The sequence below is a fragment of the Mesoplodon densirostris genome, chromosome 7 (genome assembly GCF_025265405.1).
Source record: "Mesoplodon densirostris isolate mMesDen1 chromosome 7, mMesDen1 primary haplotype, whole genome shotgun sequence".
Lineage (NCBI taxonomy): Eukaryota > Metazoa > Chordata > Mammalia > Artiodactyla > Ziphiidae > Mesoplodon > Mesoplodon densirostris.
In genome coordinates, this window is record NC_082667.1 from 55726671 (window position 1) to 55750830 (window position 24160).

A 24160-nucleotide genomic window follows, 5' to 3' on the forward strand; every position below is an offset into this window, starting at 1 on the left:
TTAAGCATATCTTTACTGGGAGCCTACCATGTGCCAGGCACTGAGTTTCCTAGTAAACAGACAATAAGTGGCAAATGGTATTACTGTATAATGACCTGATGATTAACTTAGTCAAAGGTAGATCCACTTTTATATGGTGGATTTCTGGGAAGGGAATGGAGAGATAAGGGAACGAGCACATACTGAACATGGACTGCCTACCAGGCAAGGTGTTAGGTGCTTGCTTTACTTGTCATATATATATATATATATATTTTTTTTTTGTGGTATGCGGGCCTCTCACTGTTGTGGCCTCCCCCTTTGTGGAGCACAGGCTCCAGATGCGCAGGCTCAGCGGCCATGGCTCACGGGCCCAGCCGCTCTGCGGCATGTGGGATCTTCCCGGACCGGGGCACAAACCCGTGTCCCCTGCATCGGCAGGCGAACTCTCAACCACTGCGCCACCAGGGAGGCCCGCCATATATCTTTTAAATCTTACCACCATCTCATGATGTGTGTTATCTACATCTCCATTTTAAAAAGAAAGAAGCTGAGGCTTAGAGAGCCTAAATAAGTTGACCAAGGACACATAAGTAGTAAGCAGTGGAGCTGGACTCTGGTTACAGACCTCCCCATCATGCTGTGGGCATCACATGAACATCCCTAGAACAGCTGAAGGAACATCATGGTCCCTCCGTGTATTGTGTCTGGAATGAATACTGCTTTAAATTATGCTTTTTTCCAAGCTTTCTAACCAAAACCCCTCATTTTCTCTGTTGTATTTTTGCTTTCATTTTATTTTATCTTTGGCCACACTGCGTGGCTTGTGGGATCTTAGTTCCCCAGCCAGGGATTGAACCCACACCCTTGGCAGTGAAAACACAGAGTCCTAAACACTGGACTGCCAGGGAATTCCCTCTGTTGTATTATAAATTTTAAGTTTACAGGGTGATTTCTTTGTTGTTATTTTCTTTCTTTTTTTTTTTTTTTCTGTGGTACGTGGGCCTCTCACTGTTGTGGCCTCTCCCATTGCGGAGCACAGGCTCCGGAAGCGCAGACTCAGCGGCCATGGCTCACGGGCCTAACCGCTCCGTGGCATGTGGGATCTTCCCAGACCAGGGCTCGAACCCATGTCCCCTGCATTGGCAGGCGGACTCTCAACCACTGTGCCACCAGGGAGGCCCTTTGTTGTTATTTTCTATAGAAGTCAAATTTCCTGTCAGTGCTTTTCCATCATAAATTTGGACACATGACAAAGCATATGAAAGTCAATAGAGTAATTTGGGTATTCATCAGTTTGTTTTTCCTCTAGAATTAGTTCTGTACTATATTTACTTTAATTGATAAATTGCTGTGATAATATCAAAGAAAATTTTCAAGAAAATAAAGTAGGGGGGACTTTCAATACAGCGGAGGAGTAAGACGTGGAGATCACCTTCCTCCCCACAAATACGTCAAAAATACATGTGGAACAACTCCTACAGAACACCTACTGAACGCTGGCAGAAGACCTCAGACTTCGCAAAAGAAGGCAGAGCACTACCTGAACGAGCTCCAGAGATGGGCATGAGTGCGGCTATCGGCTCGGACCCCAGAGACGGGCATGAAATGCTAACGCTGCTGCTGCAGCCACCAAGAATCCTGTGTGCAAACACAGGTCACTATCCACACCCCCCTGGGAGCCTGTGCAGCATGCCACTGCCAGGGTTCCATGATTCAGAGACAAGTTCCTTGGGAGAACACATGGTGCGCCTCAGGCTGTTGAAATGCCACGCTGGCCTCTGCTGCTACATGCTCACTCTGCATTCCAATTATAACTTCCGTACCCCTCCCTCCCCCCCAGGCCTGAATGAGCAAGAGCCCCCTAATCAGCCACTGCTTTAACCCCGTCCTGTCTGGATGGGAACAGATACCTGAGGGCGACCTACACACAGAGGTGGGGCCTCAACCAAAGCTGAACCCCAGGAGCTGTGCAAACAAAGAAGAGAAAGGGAAATTTCTCCCAGCAGCCTTGGAAGCAGCAGACTAAACCCCTACAGTCAACTTGATGTACCTGCATCTGTGGAATACCTGAATAGACAATGAATGATCCCAAAATTGAGGTGGTGGACTTTGGGAACAACTGTAGACTTGGGGTTTGCTGTCTGCAACTGACATGTTTCTGATTTTTATGTTTATCTTCGTATAGTTTTTAGCACTTGTTATCATTGGTGGATTTGTTTATTGGTTTCGTTGCTCTCTTCTTTTTTTATCATTATTTTTATTTTAATATATATTTTTGCTTATTATTAAAAAAATTTTTTTTCTTTCTTTTTTCTCAATTTTCTTCTGAGCTGTATGGCTGAAAGGGTCTTGGTGCTCCAGCCTGGTGTCAGGCCTGAGCCTCTGATGTGGGAGAGCCAAGTTCAGGACACTGGTCCACCAGAGAAATCCCAGCCCCATGTAGTATCAATTGGCGAGAGCTCTCCCAGAGATCTCTGTCTCAATGCTAAGACCCAGCTCCACCCAATGGTCAGCAAGCTCTGGTGCTGGATAGCCCATGCCAAACAACCAGCAAGACAGGAACACAGCCCCATCCATTAGCAGAGAGGCTGCCTAAAATCATAATAACTTCACAGACACCCCAAAACACACCACCAGACATGGCCCTGCCCACCAGAAAGACAATATCCAGCCCCACCCACCAGAACAAAGGCACCAGTCCCTTCCAACAGAAGCCTACACAAGCCACTGAACAAACCTCACCCACTGGGGGCAGACACCAAAAACAATGGGAACTATGAACTTGCAGCCTGTGAAAAGGAGACCCAAACACAGTAAGTTAAGCAAAATGAGAAGACAGAGAAACACACAGCAGATGAAGGAGAAAGGCAAAAACCCACCAAACCAAACAAATGAAGAAGAAATAGGGAGTCTACCTGAAAAAGAACTCAGAGTAACGATAGTAAAGATGATACAAAATCTTGGAAATAAATAGAAAATACAAGAAATGTTTAACAAGGATCTAGAAGAACTAAAGAGCAAACAAACGATGAACAACACAATAAATGAAATTAAAAATTCTCTGGAAGGAATCAATAGCAGAATAACTGAGGCAGAAGAACAGATAACTGACCTGGAAGTTAAGATAGTGGAAATAACTACCACAGAGCAGAATAAAGAAAAAAGAATGAAAAGAATAGAGGACAGTCTCAGAGACTTTTGGGGCAACATTAAATGCACCAGTGTTCGAATTATAGGGGTCCCAGAAGAAGAAGAGAAAAAGAAAGGGTCTGAGAAAATATTTGAAGAGATTATAGTTGAAAACTTCCATAATATGGGAAAGCAAATAGTCAATCAAGTCCAGGAAGTGCAGAGAGTCCCATACAGGATAAATCCAAGGAGAAACACGCCAAGTCACATATTAATCAAGATATCAAAAATTAAATACAAAGAAAAAATATTAAAAGCAGCAAGGGAAAAGCAACAAATAACATACAAGGGAATCCCCATAAGGTTAACAGCTGACCTTTCAGAAGAAAATCTGCAAGCCAGAAGGGAGTGGCATGATATATTTAAAGTGATGGAAGGGAAAAATCTACAACCAAGATTACTCTGCTCAGCAAGGATCTCATTCAGATTCAACACAGAAATTAAAACCTTTACAGACAAGTAAAAGCTAAGAGAATTCACCACCACCAAACCATCTTTAAAACAAATGCTAAAGGAACTTCTCTGGGCAGGAAACACAACAGAAGGAAAAGACCTACAATAAAAACCCAAAACAATTAAGAAAATGATAATAGGAACATACATATTGATAATTACCTTAAATGTAAATGGATTAAATGCTCCCACCAAAAGACACAGACTGGCTGAATGGATACAAAAGTAAGACCCATATATATGCTGTCTACAAGAGACCCACTTCAGACCTAGGGACACATACAGACTGAAAGTGAGGGGATGGAAAAAGATATTCCATGCAAATGGAAATCAAAAGAATGCTGGAGTAGCAATACTCATATCAGACAAAATAGACTTTAAAATAGAGACTATTACAAGAGACAAAGAAGGACACTACATAATGATCAAGGGAGCAATCCAAGAAGAAGATATAACAGTTGTAAATATTTATGCATCCAACATAGGAGTACCTCAATACATAAGGCAAATGCTAACAGCCATAAAAGGGGAAATCGACAATAACACAATCATACTAGGGGACTTTAACACCCCACTTTCACCAATGGACAGATCAACCAAAATGAAAATAAATAAGAAAACACAAGCTTTAAATGACACGTTAAACAAGATGGACTTAATTGATATTAATGGCCGTTCCATCCAAAAAGAACAGAATACACTTTCTTCTCAAGTGCTCATGGAACATTCTCCAGGATAGATCATATTTTGGGTCACAAATCAAGCCCTGGTAAATTTAAGAAAATTGAAATCGTATCAAGTATCTTTTCTGACCACAACGCTATGAGACTAGATATCAATTCCAGGAAAAAAAAAAAACTGTAAAAAATAGAAACACATTGAGGCTAAAGAATACACTACTAAATAACCAAGTGATCACTGAAGAAATCAAAGAGGAATTCGAAAAATACCTAGAAACAAATGACAATGAAAACATGATGACCCAAAACCTATGGGATGCAGCAAAAGCAGTTCTAAGAGGAAAGTTTATAGCAATACAGTCCTACCTCAAGAAAGAAGAAACATCTCAAACAACCTAACCTTACACCTAAAGCAATTAGAGAAAGAAGAACAAAAAACCCCCAACATTAGCAGAAGGAAAGAAATCATAAAGATCAGATCAGAAATAAATGAAAAAGAAATGAAGGAAACAATAGCAAAGATCAATAAAACTAAAAGCTGGTTCTTTGAGAAGACAAAATTGATAAACCATTAGCCAGACTCATCCAAAAAAACAGGGAGAAGACTCAAATCAACTGAATTAGAAATGAAAAAGGAGAAGTAACAGCTGACACTGCAGAAATACAAAGGATCATGAGAGATTACTACAAGCAACTCTATGCCAATAAAATGGACAACCTGGAAGAAATGGACAAATTCTTAGAAAAACACAACCTTCCAATACTGAACCAGGAAGAAATAGAAAATATAAACAGACCAATTACAAGCACTGAAATTGAAAATGTGATTAAAAATCTTCCAACAAACAAAAGCCCAGGACCAGATGGCTTCACAGGCGAATTCCATCAAACATTTAGAGAAGAGCTAACACCCATCCTTCTCAAACTCTTCCAAAATATAGCAGAGGGAGGAACACTCCCAAACTCATTCTACGAGGCCACCATCACCCTGATACTAAAACCAGACAAAGATGTGACAAAGAAAGAAAACTACAGGCCAATATCACTGATGAACACAGATGCAAAAATCCTCAACAAAATAGTAGCAAACAGAATCCAACAGCACATCAAAAGGATCATACACCATGATCAAGTAGGGTTTATCCCAGGAATGCAAGGATTCTTCAATATACACAAATCAATGTGATAAACCATATTAACAAATTAAAGGATAAAAACCATATGATCATCTCAATAGATGCAGAAAAAGGTTTTGACAAAATTTAACACCCATTTATGATAAAAACTCTCCAGAAAGTAGGCACAGAGGGAACCTACCTCAACATAATAAAGGCCATATATGACAAACTCACAGCCAACAATGTTCTAAATGGTGAAAAACTGAAACCATTTTCTCTAAGATCAGGAACAAGACATGGTGCCCACTCTCACCACTATTATTCAACATAGTTTTGAAAGTTTTAGCCACAGCAATCAGAGAAGAAAAAGAAATAAAAGGAAACCAAATCAGAAAAGAAGTAAAACTGTCACTGTTTGCAGATGACATGATACTATACATAGAGAATCCTAAAGATGCTACCAGAAAACTACTAGAGCTAATCAGTGAATTTGGTAAAGTAGCAGCATACAAAATTAATGCACAAAAATCTCTTGCATTCCTATACTAATGATGAAAAATCTGAAAGAGAAATTAAGGAAACACAACCCAATCCAAAAATGGGCAGAAGACCTAAATAGACATTTCTCCAAAGAAGATGTACAGATTGCCAACAAATACATGAAAGGATGCTCAACATCACTAATCATTAGAGAAATGCAAATCAAAACTACAATGAGGTGTCACCTCACACCGGTCAGAATGGCCATCATTGAAAAATCTACAAACAATAAATTCTGGAGAAGGTGTGGAGAAAAGGGAACCCTCTTGCACTGTTGGTGGGATTGTAAATTGGTACAGCCACTATGGAGAACAGTATGCAGCTTCCTTAAAAAACTAAAAATAGAACTACCATAGGACCCAGCAATCCCACTACTGGACATATACCCTGAGAAAACCATAATTCAAAAAGAGTCATGTACCACAATGTTCACTGCAGCACTATTTACAATATTCAGGATATGGAATCAACCTAAGTGTCCATCTGCATCTTTATTCCTGTCCTGCCCCTAGGTTCATCAGAACCATTTTTTTTTTTTTTAGATTCTATACATATGTGTTAGCATACAGTATTTGTTTTTGTCTTTCTGACTTACTTCACTCTGTATGACAGACTCTAGGTCCATCCACCTCACTGCAAATAACTCAATTTTGTTTCTTTTTATGGCTGAGTAATATTCCATTGTATATATGTGCCACATGTTCTTTATCCATTCATCTGTCAATGGACACTTAGGACACACATTGGTTGACTAGCTTCTTCTTCACTTTTACCTTCCTAAATTTGTATCTATTCCCCCCCCAGAAATAATCAGCACTTTAATCTTTTTTTAAAAAATAAATGTATTTCTTTATTTATTTTTGGCTGCATTGGTTGACTAGCTGCTTCTTCACTTTTACCTTCCTAAATTTGTATCTACCCCCCGAAATAATCAGCACTTTAATATTTTTTTAAAAAATAAGTTTATTTATTTATTTATTTTTGGCTGCATTGGGTCTTTTTTGCTGTGCACAGGCTTTCTGTAGTTGTGTTGAGCGTGGGCTTTTCTTCATTTCAGTGTGCGGGCTTCTCATTGAGGTGGCTTCTCATGTTGCAGAGCAAGGGCTCTAGGCACATGGGCTTCAGTAGTTGTGGCACATGGGCTCAGTAGTTGCGGCTCATAAGCTCTAGAGTGCAGGCTCAGTAGTTGCGGCACATGGGCTTAGTTGTTCTGCAGCATGTGGGAGAAAAAAATCATATGATCATTTTAACAGAATGCCAAAATATTTTGATAAAAATCACCATATATATATATATGTATTTTGTGTGTGTGTGTGTGTGTGTGTGTGTGTGTGTGTGTGTGTGTGTGGTATGCAGGCCTCTCACTGTTGTGGCCTCTCCCGTTGCAGAGCACAGGCTCTGGACGCGCAGGCTCAGCGGCCATGGCTCACGGGCCCAGCTGCTCCGCGGCATGTGGGATCTTCCCAGACCGGGGCACAAACCCGTGTCCCTTGCATCGGCAGGTGGACTCTCAACCACTACGCCACCAGGGAAGCCCCACCATATATTTTTGATTTAAGCAAGTCTTAATTAATATGTTAATGAATATTGATCTCAAACCAACAGCCAGTATTCTATTTAGCAGTTAAACATTAGAATCATTTTCATTAAAGTTAATAATTTGAGTTTCATTACCATTATTTAAAATTTTCCTAGAAGTGCTAATCAATGCAATAATGAGAAAAAGAAGTGAAGGAGGTATAAATATTTGACAGGAAGAGACAAAATTATCATTATTTAAAGAGTATAAGGTTGCTTAAAAAACTATTAGAACTAGTGGGAGAGTTCAGAAAGATTGGCAATTATGACAGAAATATTTTAAAATTAATAGTTTCCTTATGTATCAACAACAGTTAGTTAAGATAATGAAAAAAAAGAGTCCATATCATGGCAATCAAAAATAAAATCAAAGTACCCAGTAATAAACTTAAAGATAAATGTGCCAATCTCAAAACTTTGCCATGGAATCTAAAAGGAGATTTGAATAAAGGGAGAGACATTCTACATTACTGTACTGGAAGATTTAATATTATAAAGATATCAATTTTCCTCAAGCTAAGCCTATAAATTTAACAAAACCCCAACAAAAACACCTGGAAGTTTTTTAGAATGTGAAATAAATCTATTTTTTAGTTTATTTAGAAAAATCAACAAATGAAGAAAGCAAGCACATCTTTAGGAAGAATAGTAGTGAAAAGACCTTTTCCTATCAGATATTAAAATAAGTCAGCGAGATAGAGTAATTAAAACATTACTGTTCTACGTAAAAAAATAGACAGCTCAGAAATATATCCAAGTACATATAAGAATTTAGTATATAATAAAGCTAGTACCTCATTCAGTGGGGGGAGTGTTAAGATGACAGTCTAGGGGACTTCCCTGGCAGTCCAGTGATTAAGACTCCATCTTCCAGTGCAGGGAGCAGGGATTCGATCCCTGGTCAGGGAACTATGATCCCACATGCCACGGTGCAGCCAAAAGTTAAAAAAAAGAAAGAAAGAAAGAAAAAAGCTGTCTAACTGTTAAAATAAACCCAAATTCAAACAGTACACTAAGATAAATTCCAGAAGGATTAAAAATTTTAACGTTAGTAGAAGAAAATACACGGGAATATTTACAAAACTTTGGAGTAAGGAATGATTTTCTACACATGAAACTAAAAGCAGAAAGTATAAAGGATGATAGATGTGATTATATAAATTATAAAATTTTATATAGCAAGATTTGCCACAAACCAAATTAAAGGACAAATGACATTGGAGGAAAGTATCCTTAACCAAAGGTTTGTATCCTTAATGTTCAAAGACCTTCAAATCAATAAAAGAAAAATGAAGGTACACAACTGACCAGGAAAGGTATTTGACATAAGAAAAATCCTCAAATGCTCAATAAATATAAAAAGTTCAACTTCACTATCAGTCAAGAAGTGCAAATTTAAACCATAAAGAAAAAAATAAGGATAAATATATCCATAATTAAGAGGATTTTGGAGATTCAGGCTCTTTCAAACATTACTGGGTATATAAACTTATACAGTTCTTCTAGAGGGTATAAAAGCCATAAGACAGGATTTACTCTTTAGTTTAGGAATGCTACTACTAGGAATGTACAGCAAAAAAATAATTAAGGGTATATATATATATATATATCCTTAATGTATAACATGGCACTCTCTATAATAATAAAGAATTGGAAACAACCTAAGTGTCCAAAAACAAAGGATGTATGCAGCCATTTCAAAAGATGTAGAAGAATATTTAGGAACAAAAAATATTTCAGGAAAGATATTTAAAATAACAAAGCAATAATGAAAATGCAGCCAGTAGGGGGAAAGAAGTTGTAACTTTGACAACCTGACACTAGAGTTCTGATAGGGAGGGACTATTTTGATTTAGCAGAATAACTTATCTCTTTGTAGTTTAGAATAAAGCAGAAGCAGCATTGAATTGCCTTGTGCAAAAGAGGATGGGAACTGGAAATGATTGCTTTGGAGTTTATAGCTAGAGGGGGTTGAATTTGGAAAATGAAAAAGATATTCATTACCTTCTCAGGGAGAGAAGCTGGGCAGCTGTTGCTGCTGTACTGCCTCTGAGGGATGGTCAATGAGAATTTTCCAGTGATATGTATGACTAATGGACTCTTAAAAGAACTGCTCTCTTAACATGCAGTTTCAAGTTATTCTCTAAGCTGAGCTTCAATATAAGCCATCCTTTCTTGCTCCCAAATTTTCCCTAAAAGTTTGCCAACACACCACCTTGTTTAGGCCATATTTTGGGGAGAGAAGGGGTTGGGGAAATGTAGAAAGGACATTTCATGCCCAGAAATTGAAATGAGCGGTGGAGATCAAGGCAGAAAATCAGAGCTAGAGGTAATCAAAAGAAACATATCCCCACCGTCACCTCCACAAAACCCCCCAAGAACCCTCAGAGATATTGGTAGGGACTTGGGCTTCACACCCTTTCATAGGACAGAGGTTTGAGCAGAATTCTTTTCTATCTCAAAGGTTGGGGAGACCTGTAAAGTACATGTGATGAAGAAACTCAGAAAATTCTTTAGAAGGATACACAGTATGCAAAAGTTATTTAAGATGCTAAAATTATGAGCATTATTTATTTTCCTCTTTTGCTCACCTGTATTTTGATTCTTCTATAATGAATCCATATTACTTATATAATTTTTAGAGATAAAAGTGTACTGAGGGGGCTTCCCTGGTGGCGCAATGGTTGAGAGTCCGCCTGCCGATGCAGGGGACACAGGTTCGTGCCCCGGTCTGGGAAGATCCCACATGCCGTGGAGCGGCTAGGCCTGTGAGCCATGGCCGCTGAGCCTGCGTGTCTGGAGCCTGTTCTCCACTACAGGAGAGGCCACAACAGTGAGAGGCCCACGTACCGCAAAAAAAAAAAAAAAAAAAAAAAAAAAAAGTGTACTGAGGGAATACGTAAATCTACCAGAAAGCTGACTGGTGGTTGCCAGGGGCTGCAGGAAGGGAGGAATGGGAAGTGACTGCTTAATGGGTGTGGGTTTCCTTTTGGGGAGATGAAAATGTTTTAGAACTAGATAGAGGTAGTGGTTGTACAACATTGTGAATGTACTAAATGCCACTGAGTTGTTCACTTTAAATGATTAATTTTATGTTATATGAATTTCACCTCAACAGAGAAAAAAGAAAAAAATCTACTGAGGAGAAAAACATACAACATAGGTAAGACTCCGTCACTCTTCTGCTTAAAATCCTTCAGTGACTTCCTAACTCTTTAGCATGGCAAACAAGGCTCTTCATGTCCTGGCCCTGCTGCTGCTCCACCACAGCTACCCCTTCCTATAAACCTTATTCTCCAGCCATACAAAGCCATGTGCAGTGCTCTGAAAGGGCCTATTCTTTCCTGCCTTTGTGCCTTTGATGGCTTTGCTTTTCTTGGAATGCCCTTCCCCTAGTTAGTTTCCACTCAACCTTCAAAACTCAGCTAAACATCTCCTCCTTTGAGAAGCTTTCTCTGATTTCATAGTCTTGGGTGCCTCTTCCCTTACACCCCAAGAACCTTCTGGACATTTCTTTATTTTATCAGTGTAGGTGATTGTGAATCTTTGGAGGATGGGGCCTGGGCCTTTCCTCTCTTTAGCTTCAAAAGTTGGCCCAGGACAGAAGCCACAATGAATGTAGAATGAATAAGAACAGACTTAAAATCACTGAAAATAACAACCTTTTCTAATGTAAACAGGTAGTTACCCTGGGCATGGAATTGAAAATGATTCAGAGATGTTTAACTGGCCTACTACGGTATTTATCATAGAGGAAGAGGATATCTTTTCTTTTTCTTCTTACTTTTTATGAATTATTTAGGAATTGAAGTATGATAAAAATTCTGAATGATAGGTTAATAAAAATGTCAATCTACGTAGCAAAATGGTCCCACATGGGGGATAGAGGGTTGCAGAATACTGATGGTTTTAGGAAAATGCCTAAAAACTCAATTACTCTTGCAAAAAAAAAAAAAAAAAAAATCCAAAAACAAAGAAACCATGATAAGTAACAGATAAAAAGAGATTTTTTTTTGATACATTGACTCAAAACTAAGATATAATACTGCTATCTTAGGATAGTTTTTAAAAATACCTAAGTCTTATAGGAATTTTTTTTTTTTTTTTCCGGTACACGGGCCTCTCACTGTTGTGGCCTCTCCCGTTGTGGAGCACAGGCTCCAGACATGCAGGCTCAGCGGCCATGGCTCACGGGCCCAGCTGCTCCGCGGCATGTGGGATCTTCCCAGACCGGGGCACAAACCCGTGTCCCCTGCATTGGCAGGCGGACTCTCAACCACTGCGCCACCAGGGAAGCCCCCTTATAGGATTTTAAATGAACCTAAGTTCCTAATGAAATCATGGATCTAGGCAAAAAAATCATCAATGGCTGCTAAAACTATTAGGTAAAATGTTGATGAGGAACATATGTATCAGGCTGGCAGTCCCTGAATCCACTGTTCAATCTTAGCATTTACAAAAAGTGGGACAGTCAGACATTACCTCCTGATAAAATGCAGTAGGAAGTACACTGCTTAAGAAACAGTCTTGCCAAAAGAATTGAACCTGAATTTAATGTCTCTAATCATCATGTTGTGAGAAATATAAAGGAAAGAGGAGCATGTTAAATGACCCCATTGAGGTATGAGAAATCAATTCAAGAAGATGGGAAATTTGGGACTTCCCTGGCGGTCCAGTGGTTAAGGCTGTGCGCTTCCAATCCAGGGGACACAGGTTGGAATCCTGGTCAGGGAACTAAGACCCTGCATGCTGCAATGGTGTGGCCAAAAAAAAAAAAGATGGGAAATTCTATAAGACAAATGACAATTTCTTCAATGAATAAGTTGTATGAAGAAAAACGGAGGGGAAAATCAGAATTCAGGGAGACAAAGATTTGAGACATAAATTTTGAATAAACAAAAAGATATTTTTGAGACAACCTAGGAAAATTTACATGGATTGGTTGTTGATATTATTAAGGAATTATTGTGAACTATTATGTCAGATAACAGTGATTATCACACCATTGTTCTTTTTTCTAAAGTTTATTTTTTATTTTATTGAGGTATAGTTGATTTACAAAACACCATTATGTTTTTTTTTAAGTTCTTATATTCAGAGATTGAAATGTTAATGGTGAAATGATATGATGTCTTGAATTTGCATTAAAATGCTTCCTAAAAAGTTTGTGTTGGAGTAGATGAAACAATAATGCAGAATATTAATAATTGTTGACTCTGGATGATAATGGGCACATGGATTCATTATACTATTCCTTCCCCTCTCATGTATGTTTGAAAATTTCCATAAGAAAAAGTTTTAAAGAATAAACCTAACATTCAACAGCCATGTTGCAATGTTTATAAGCCCATCTACTGAGCCAAGACTATGTCACAGGAGATGACATTGTTGGACCAATGGGAAGATCTTAGGCCTTAGAGTCAGAAAGTCCTGGGTTTGAATTCCAGCTCTGCTACTTACTAATCCTATTAAGTTGGGCAAGTTACTCACTTCTCAGAATCTGTTTTCTCATCCGCAAACAGGGATAATATTACCTACTTCAGAAGATTTGCAGAATAAGTGAGATGATATACAGAGGGTCCATCACGTGCCCCTCACAGAATAAATATTCTGTGAATGTTAACTACCTTATACTAATCCAGTTATTTCCTTTATTGTTTTTTAAAAATAAATTTAAGTAATACTCCCCCAATTTTACCCTGCAGAGGAAGGAACCACTGTTAACAGTTTGGTGTTGGTATCATTCTTAACTTTTTCTTTACATCTATAAATATATATAGGAATATGCATCTACATACATAGTGGGGTTTTTTCAAACAAAAATGGAATCTTATATTACATATTATTTGGCAATTTACTTTTATCACGTTACAATATATAGTGTGTCTCTTTTTGTCAGTTCATGTGGCGCCTACATGTGATTCAATCAGTGTGCCATTCATATGCCTTTACTCCCAGGTATGAGCATTTCTGTGAGATAGAATCCTACAGAATAGTTAGGTGGAAGAGTGTGTGTAGTGCATATCTTTATGGTACTACAAAATGGCCCTACTGTCCTTCTACAAGTTACTGAGTTACTTTCACATGAAGACCTCAATATTATCTATTCTCTATGCATTTCTAAGTTGCATTCTGGAAGATATGTCCTTTCTGGTACCACTTATTTCTCAACAGGCACTGAAAGTGTTCAGAGAATAAATGTGTTTGTTTAGCAAAAATCAGCCTCATGGAAAATAGTCAGGCTCCATTCTGCTATTGTTCCTGTTAGAGGATAACGCACTGCATACTGTTTTCAAGGTTGAATGTAGCGGTGTATTGGATAAAATAAATGGGAGTCCTAGTTTTCTTTGTGAAAAGCCAGTGAACATTATTTGAGGCAGAATCCTGAGAGAAGGCAGGGAAATAAAACCTCCTCTCAAATGAGGGCCCAGTGAGTGACAGCCATGGAAAAGTGGATGAGTAAAGAAAGGGGAAGGAAAGTCTGCCTTGATTCCCTGGGGAGTTCAAGATCTCACTTTCCCCCCCTGTTGTTCTAGTGACTTTTAGAGAGGACAATTTTAGAGAAGGATGGTTAAGAAAAGAAATCCAAATGGAATCCAATTTAGCCTTACTTATGTCAGAGCACCTGCCATGTGGTGTACAATAGTCCCAGGCAGAACTCCTAAGAAAGATCACTTTGTAAACCATCCTTCTGCTGTGGGAGTTCAACAATTGTCCTTTGTCCATGCAGCCTTCCCACATCCTGCTATGGAGTTACTGGTCTAAACCACTGTAGTAAGGTTTGGGCAAGAAGAAATTATTCCATTGTCTTTTAAAAGTTAAATCAATAAGGGTGGTATCATTCATGATGTATGGCTTTCCTTGGGTCCCAGCTGTTCCAGATGTAGGAGATCATGTGCTACTCCATTACTAGATATATTTCTCCAGATCCATAGGCAATATGGGCACATAGAAGATGACCTGTGTCAGATGAGAATCTACTTAAGCCCCAAAAATGCTGACTTTTTTTTAGATGAAGTACAATCAACATTTTGCTTAGTGACTTCTAAAACAATGCATGTAAAAAAAATAAATGTCCTGTTCTTTCTTGCACTTAGAGTTATGTTTTAAATACAAGGTACTAACTCAATTCATTGCAATTGACCTCCAGAACACTTTTTGTCTCTAATTCCTTTTTTAGTCCTGCATCAGTCTTTTGCCAACGACAGATGGGTCAACCACAACAAATGGGCAGTTTGCACATGAGACTTAATGTACAACTCCTTGTTCATTTTTCTTTGACAGGTAACTTTAATTATTTTGACAAATATTTAATGTCCCAGGTATTGTCCTAGGTGCTAAGGATAAAATAGAAGAAAACAACAAAAATTCTTGCCTTTGTGGGTTTACATGCTAGTTGGGAAGCTTCATTCATTCATTCACTCATTTATTCCACAAGCATTTATTGATCTTCTAATACAACTCAGGCCTTAAACTACATACTTTGCCTAAATAGGATTTTATCCCTGCCCTCAGAGTCTAGTGGGAGAAATAAGACATGTCCCCTGTCCTTCCCTGCTGCCCGCCATATACCCTCATATATAGAAAGTACAGAAGAGGGGCACCTCGTTCAGGTTGAGTGGTTCAAAGAATGTTTCTCAGAGAAACATGTAAACAAACAAGTAAGTTGAGGCTGGAAGAATGAACTGATGGGGGAGAAAGGCAAACCTGGTGGTGATGAGACGGAGCATGGCATAGGGCCTGGGCCAGATGAGGAGACCAATGAATGCTGTTGAATGAATGAATGAAACTTCCCCAGGAGAGCATAAACTCCATGAGATATGTTCTGGGAACTGCAAGTTCCTTCCTGTGGCTTAAGTTTAAGGTGTGTGGGGATGAGAAGCAGGAGATGGGGCTGGGGAAGGAGGCAGGGTCGGGGCTTGAGGTAGGTCTGGCTAAGGAGGTTTGTCCTGATGACAATTAGAAAATTTGTGGATCAATTTAAATGGCAATATGACATGGTCTGATTGGTTTATTCTTTTCTTAATAAAATGTATTTTAAAAATTCCACAAATGACATATGTTTATTTTAGATGACTCCTATGGACTTTCTGTGAGAGCAATGATTTCATTATACTATTTTTCTAAATGGTACTTTGCACATCTCTTTCTCCTTCACAGTGGAAGGACATTGGACCTGACATACAGAAAAGATTTGCTGTTTTTGAAATTCCATGGACACTGGTATGTTGCAGTCAGCTTAGGTGAGGCCATGATCTGACCCAATTGTGCCACTCCAAGAAACTGGAGCTTCATTACCTAACTGGGAATATTTAACAATTCCCCCTGCTTCGTCATTGCCACTATGTTTTTTTATCTCCATTTTTTTCACTTTTTATTATGGAAAAATCCAAATATTAATGTATGTAAAAATAGAAAGGGTAGTATAAGAAACCCTCATATACCCACCACCCAACGTCAACAATTAACAACTTACAGCCAATCTTGTCTCACTTATATCCTTTCCTCTTCCCGACCACTGCATTATTTTGAAGTAAATCCAAGACATCAGATCTTTTTGTATGTATCTCTAAAAGATAAGAACTTGTTTAAAAACATATCCATAATTATTACAACTAACAAAATAAGGAGTTATTCTTTACTGTCATTATACAGTCAGTGCTCAAATTCCAGCTGTCTCTCTTTTTCTTAAAGTTGGCTTATTTGAATCATGAGTTAAAGTCCACATTTGTATTGGGTTGTATAAGTTTTCTTTAATTAATAGCTTCCCTCTTTTTATTTTTTTTCTTACCTTGCTTGTTATTTATTTAAAGACTCTTAACAGGATGGTTAAGTTGAAAACAACACTTTAAGTGTGCCATTTTCCTTCATGCTCACCTTCACTAGATTTTTTTTTTAACACCTGATAATTTTTAAGGTACAAAATTGTATCTCATTATTGCACAACATTCTTTTAATTTGCAAATCATGTCTAATGTTGCCTTTTTTTTATCCTGTCAGCTTTATCCAACCACTGAGACACATGGTGATCACACCATATACCAAAATGAGTTCTAGACGGAATAAAGGGTTACATATGAATAAATAAAACCATAAAAAACTAAAATAAAATATAATATTGAACATATTTTTGGAAGGGGAATATGTTACCTAAACATAAAAGCAATGGAAAATATCACAAAGAAAAGTATCAATAAAATCAAGTATATGCTGTTAAAACTTTTTGGTCAACAAACACAGAATGAAAGGACAAATGATAAACTGGGTGGGGGAAATAGTTACCATCTATGAGAGACAATAGTTTAGTAGCTTTAATACACATGGTCTTGTCTAGATTGGCACTGGGTCCGGATGGGTCCACTCACAAGATGACACCAAGTAGAGATTCTTTAGACTCTATCTTTTAAAAAAATTTTTATTGGAGTATAGTTGATTTACAATGCTGTGTTAGTTTCAGGTATACAGCAAAGTGAATCAGTTATACATATACATATATCCACTCTTTTTAAGATTCTTTTCCCAGATAGGACATTACAGAGTATTGAGCAGAGTTCCCTGTGCTATACAGTAGGCCCTTATTTGTTCTCTATTTTATATATAGTAGTTTGTATCTGCTAATCCCAAACTCCCAATTTATCCCTCCCTCACCCTCCTCTTTGGTAACCATAAGTTTGTCTTCTACATCTGTAACTCTATTTCTGTTTTGTAAATAAGTTCATTTGTACCATTTTTTTAGATTCCACGTATAAGCAATATCATATGATCTGGAAGTTGTATTTTTTTCTCTAGATCTCCTGCTCCAATTATTCATTTGAGAAACTTTAAGAGTGAGGGTAAGATTCCTAACATTTAATCCCTCTGTTCTGTCTGTTGGTTTCACCATCCTTCTGCTCTGTTGACCCCAGGAGCTCTGCTGGGCCACTGCTGACCTCCTTCCCATCACTGACATCTGTCTTTCTTCTTCTCCTCTAGCAATCAGGAAAACACTTTCTACTTCTTATAGTAGACCACTTTCAAAGGAGCTCCCTGCAAAAGAGCTTCTGAGCCCCTAATGACCCAGTTAATTTTGTTGGACCACAGACCTTCTGTCCCTGAACTCACAAGCACTCTTAGGAGGGAGGAAGAAGGGTGAAAGTGCAAGTCAGAGGATGATCAGGCCCCTGTGGTAGCTAAAACTTTACCCCCTCTGATTCCCAGGATCTGCTGCATAACTTATTTCCTGGCCACAAGTGACAGAAGCTGATGCTGGCAAATTAGGCAGAAAAGGGATTTATTTAAAGGATATTGGGTAACTCACAGAATTGTTGGAAAGACTGGAGGAAACAATTTTGAGGCGAAGTTTCCAAGAAAATCCCCCCAAATTAGTAGCACAGCTGGCCTAATAAGCACACTGAGACCAATGCCCTGTCACCACTCAGTAACTATATGCTGCCAGGAACTCAATTTGACTGCAGCCACTGCTGCCAAATGCATCAGTGTTACTTCTGTACCAGGAACTCAACCTTACAGACCATTCCAGTTTCTCCAAACCACATAGCTCTGCTACCCGCCTCACCAGCAAAAGGAGTGCGCTGTGCAGCCTTTCCCCTCTCACTGCCACTTTCTTCCCCAGAATCTCACACAATTGCATCTGATTAGAGGAGCATGAGTCACATGCCTATGTCCTAACTGCAAAGGAGGGGGACGGGAATGAGTATTTTGCATTCTAACTTAGTGGGACTCAGAAAGGGAAAATTCTTCTAACATCAGAAGGGTGTTCAAAAGGCAGTGGGCACCAAAAGACCAGGACAAATGTTTAGCAGAATGAATGACTTAGGCTGGGTATGGCATGGGGTGGTCACTTACAGATAGGGTGGCCTTATACCTACTAATTAAAATATGGACTGAGTTATAATATGGAATGACATACAAGGTTATTTGTGGAGGCATTATTTTTAATAGCAAAAGATTGGGAACTATCCAAATGTTCAGTAATAGAGGTTTGGTTGAATAAAAATTGTGGTACATCAATATACACATGGAAGACAATGCACCTGAATGAAGGGGAAGGAATGATCTCTAGAATATATAAGTGAAAGAAGCAAAGTAGAGAATAGTATGTATAGCACCTGTCTTTTCTGTAAGAAAGGTGGGGATATATTTATGGTTCAACCACAGAAATTGCCATTTTTGCTGATAAAATGGTTAATCTTTGGCAATTTCATACAATTCAACATAATACAGGGCAGAGGAGGCAAGGACAGAAAAGAGACTTTTCTGAATATATTTATTATGCATTTTGACTTTGGAATCATATAAATGTGTTTTACGCATTCAAAATTTAATTTAATTTAAAAGGACAATTCCTAAGATTTTAAAACAAACCAAAAACAATGAACTTAACTGTATATGAAGTTAATTATGTAGCTGCACAGAGAGGACAATTATTTCAAGTGACTCTACAATGTGGTATATTTGCTGTACATACATAGTGGAATATATTTTAAGGGAGAATAGAGCTGCAAAGAAATCTAACACTGCACTCAATAGTTATGTCACTAGTAGGTCTTTACATTAGCTTTTTTTTTTTTTGCGTTATGCGGGCCTCTCACTGTTGTGGCCTCTCCCATTGCGGAGCACAGGCTCCAGACGCGCAGGCTCAGCGGCCATGGCTCACGGGCCCAGCTGCTCCGCGGCATGTAGGATCTTCCCGGACCGGGGCATGAACCCGTGTCCCCCGCATCGGCAGGCGGACTCTCAACCACTGCGCCACCAGGGAAGCCCTACATTAGTATTTTGAAACTATTTTTTATATAGTGTAGCACAAAGTAATAAGTAATTATGTTAATGTTATTAGGAACCAAGATTAGTGTAAGAGAAGAGAAATATAAAATCAAAGGCATTAATATAAATAGATTTTATTTATTTATTTATTTTGAACAGGATTGGGAGGGCTTTAAATGCCAGACTGAGGAGTTCAGATCTTTTTTTAAGTAAATTTATTTATTTATTTATTTATTTTGGGCTGCATTAGGTCTTCGTTGCCGTGCGCAGGCTTTTCTTTAGTTGTGGCGAGCAGGGGCTACTCTTCGTTGTGGTGCGTGGGCTTCTCATTGCAGTGGCTTCTCTTGCTGTGGAGCAGGGGCTCTAGGTGCACGGGCTTCAGTAGTTGTGGTGCACGGGCTTAGTTGCTCTGCAGAATATGGGATCTTCCCGGACCAGGGCTCAAACCTGTGTCCCCTGTATTGGCAGGAGGATCTTAACCACTGCACCACTAGGGAAGTCCCTAAATAGATTTTAATATTAAATTTGAATTAGAAATATCAGTATATGCTTATGATTTTTTCCTTCTATTTCTATACTTTTCAGAAAGGCCTAGAAGCATTAAAACCCCATGGGCAATGGGCAACCTCTAGTGCCCAGACTGTGGTCCCTAAAATGACATTCCACATTGAAAGGAACCAGGGGGCTTCCCTGGTAGCGCAGTGGTTGAGAATCTGCCTGCCAATGCAGGGGACACGGGTTCGAGCCTTGGTCTGGGAAGATCCCACATGCCGCGGAGCAACTAGGCCTGTGAGCCACAACTACTGAGCCTGCGCGTCTGGAGCCTGTGCTCCGCAATGAGAGGCCGCGATAGTGAGAGGCCTGCGCACCGCGATGAAGAGTGGCCCCCGCTGGCCGCAACTAGAGAAAGCCCTCGCACAGAAACGAAGACCCAACACAGCCAAAAAATAAATTAATTAATTAATTTTAAAAAAATGCTTTAAAGGAACCAGGATCTTCCATGGCTGATTCCAAGTTTGGGGCAGTATATGTACAGGATAAGGTTTACACATCTTGAGGAGCCCAAAACTATGAAGTTATCAAAGATCAGTGGGTTTTATCAAAAGGACTCAAGAGCCAACATGAAGGGGCTCCAAATGGTCAAAGATGGGATAATTCAAGTATGTAAAAAAGTAGTGATTGAATTTGATTGAAATACATAGAATATGCAAGGACCTAATGAGTTCATGGCTGGGTGGGGTGGAGGAGTGTCTTAACAAATTAGCAAACTCTTGGGTAACATTGGTGGTAACTAGGTCACAGACCTTACTCTGAAAACTGTCAATTTAAGAGAAATAAGTAAATATTATCCTGCTTTTCCAATTCAATCTGCATTTCAGGATGACCAAATAGCCCTAATTAATGAGGAAAAGTTCTTCCTTACATACAATTCCCAGCTAATATATGTGAAAGGAATGACAGAATTAGAAAAATCACCATTTTATAATCCTAATGATATAATTTTTTTTTTTTTATAAATTTATTTATTTTATTTTATTTATTTTTGGCTGCACTGGGTCTTTGTTGCTGCGCGCAGGCTTTCTCCAGTCGCGGCGAGCGGGGGCCACTCCTAGCTGCGGTGCGCGGGCTTCTCTTGTTGCGGAGCACAGGCTCCAGGCGCACAGGCCCCAGTAGTGGCTCGCGGGCTCTAGAGCGCAGGCTCAGTCGTTGTGGCTCACGGGCCCAGCCGCTCCGCGGCATGTGGGATCCTCCCGGACCAGGGCTGGAACCCGTGTTCCCTGCATTGGCAGGCAGATTCCCAACCACTGCACCACCAGGGAAGCCCCTAATGATATAATTTAAGGCAAAGATCAATAAAGGATGAAAGCATTAGATGAAAGGCTTCAAGCCGTTTCATGATGCTGAACTCTTTTAGCTTTTGCTGGTCTGTAAAACTCTTTATCTCTCCTTCAACTCTGAGTGATAGCCTTGCTGGGTATTTTTGGTTGTAGGTTTTCTCCTCTCATCACTTTTTTGGGAGCTCATTCTATCAAGAGGCCACGGGTGCTGGCAGGCACCATTTTGGAGTCCTCCCTGTAGCTTATTAGTCCCAGGACCTGGAGGGGCCCACCAGCTGGTGGGCACCAGTCCTGGGATTTCGCAGGCTAAGTAGCTAACTGCACAGCTGGCCTGCTGGTGGGTAGAGCTGTGTCCCTGCATTTCGGAGCATGTGAGATTTTGTGTGCCCTTTAAGAGCAGAGTCTCCATTGCCTACAGCCCTCTGGCTCTCTTGAAAGTAAGCCCCACCGGCCTTCAAAGCCAAATGTTCAGGCGGCCCCATCTTCTTGTTGCAGGACCCTTGGGCAGGGGTTCAGACCACTTCCTCCTTGGGGAAAACCTCTGCAATTGTAATTAACCTCCCATTTGTGGGTTTCCCACCTGGGGGGTACGTTTCTTGAGTATAATGCGACTCCACCCCTCCTACCTGTCTAATTGTGGTTCCTTCTTTATATCTTTAGTTGTAGAAGATCTTTTCTGCTAGTCTTCAAGTAGTTCTCATCAATAGTTGCTATGTAAATAGTGGCAATTTGGTGTGCCTGGGGGAGGAAGTGACCTCAGGATCTTCCTACTCTGACATCTTGGCACTTCCCTAGAAAAACAGCTTATGGAGAACTTTACAATGGAGAGACCTATCTGACACCACCTGAATCTGTTGATCAATCTTAACTTCCCTAGGAGAGGGACTACCAGAAAATATGTGTTTCTTGAGATGCCCTGTTATGGAAAACAGAACCTGAATCTAACAAGCCTTTTAGAACTAACCTCCAGTTTACATGAAATACAGGAGGTAGAGGCTCAGGTTTAAGTGATGCCACAAGGACATAAATGGATAAATTCAGAATATAGGATAGTCTATAGAACAACTGAACTAGTTTAATCAAGAAGTCAATGGCGTAAAGAAAAATAAAAACTTGGGGCAAGGTGGGGAGAAACTGTTCTAGATTATAAAAGACTCAAAAGACATAACCATCAAATGCAGTGTGTGGACCTCGCCTGGATCCTGATTCTAAGGAGCCAACTATAAGAAATATATTTCTTTAGATATTAGGGAACTTTGAAAATGGTCTAAGAATCAGATGATATCAAGGAATTACTACTGTTGTTAGGTGTATTACTGGCTCTGTGGCTATATAAGAAAATATTCATATATTTTATTTTATTTTATTAAAAAAAACCCCAAAACCTTCAGGTTCTTTTTTTTTTGAATTTTATTTATTTTATACAGCAGGTTCTTATTAGTTATCTATTTTATACATATTAATGTATACATGTCAATCCTAATCTCCCAATTCATCCCACGACCACCACCACCACCCCACTTTCCCCCAATGGTGTCCATACGTTTGTCCTCTACATCCATGTCTCTATTTCTGCCTTGCAAACTGATTCATCTCTACCATTTTTCTAGATTCACATATATGCGTTAATATACGATATTTGTTTTTCTCTCTCTGACTTACTTCACTCTGTATGACAGACTATAGGTCCATCCACATCTCTACAAATGACCCAGTTTCATTCCTTTTTATGGCTGAGTAATATTCCATTGTATATATGTACCACATCTTCTTTGTCCATTCATCTGTCGTTGGGCATTTAGGTTGCTTCCACGACCTGGCTATTGTAAATAGTGATGCAATGAACATTGGGGTGCATGTGTCTTTTTGAATTATAGTTTTCTCTGGGTATATGCCTAGTAGTAGGATTGCTGGGTCATATGGTAATTCTATTTTTAGTTTTTTAAAGAACCTCCATACTGTTCTCCATAGTGACTATATCAATTTACATTCTCACTAGCAGTGCAAGAGAGTTCCCTTTTCTCCACATGCTCTCCAGCATTTGTTGTTTGTAGTTTTCTGATGGTGCCCATTCTAACCGGTGTGAGGTGATACCTCATTGTAGTTTTGATTTGCATTTCTCTAATAATTAGTGATGTTGAGCACCTTTCATGTGTTTGTTGGCAATCTGTATGTCTTCTTTGGAGAAATGTCTATTTAGGTCTTCTGCCCATTTTTTGATTGGGTTGTTTGTTTTTTTAATATTGAGCTGCATGAACTGATTATATATTTTGGAGATTAATCCTTTATCTGTTGATTCATTTGCAAATATTTTCTCCCATTCTGAGGATTTTCTTTTCATCTTGTTTATAGTTTCCTTTGCTGTGCAAAAGGTTTTAAGTTTCATTAGGTCGCATTTGTTTATTTTTGTTTTTATTTCCATTACTCTAGGAGGTGGATCAAGAAAGAGCTTGCTGTGATTTATGACAGAGTGTTCTTCCTATGTTTTCCTCTAAGAGTTTTATAGTGTCCAGTCTTACATTTAGGTCTTTAATCCATTTTGAGTTTATTTTTGTGTATGGTGTTAGGGAGTGTTCTAATTTCATTCTTTTACATGTAGCTGTCCAGTTTTCCCAGCACCACTTATTGAAGAGACTGTCTTTTCTCTATTGTATATCCTTGCCTCCCTTGTCATAGATTAGTTGAACATATGTGTGTGGGTTTATCTCTGGGCTTTCTATCCTGTTCCATTGATCTATATTTCTGTTTTTGAGCCAGTACCATACTGTCTTGATCACTGTAGTTTTGTAGTATAGTCTGAAGTCAGGGAGTCTGATTCCACCAGCTCCTTTTTTTTCCCCTCAGGATTGCTTTGGCTATTTGGGGTCTTTTGTGTTTCTATAAAAATTTTAAGATTTTTTGTTCTACTTCTGTAAAAAATGCCATTGGTAATTTCATAGGGATTGCTTGAATCTGTAGATTGCTTTGGGTAGTGTAGTCATTTTCACAATATTGATTCTTCCAGTCCAAGAACATGGTA

General features: G+C 39.1%; 1 long non-coding RNA gene across 1 annotated transcript in view; it reads left to right on the top strand.

Annotated features, from left to right (window-relative positions):
• LOC132492979 (uncharacterized) overlaps positions 1–24160 on the top strand; it is a 79875-nt gene that overhangs the window by 26214 nt on the left and 29501 nt on the right. The window contains exons 4-6 of the long non-coding RNA XR_009532946.1: positions 10659–10703; positions 14721–14824; positions 15701–15783. This is a non-coding gene — a long non-coding RNA (uncharacterized LOC132492979). The remainder of the gene's footprint in view (positions 1–10658; positions 10704–14720; positions 14825–15700; positions 15784–24160) is intronic.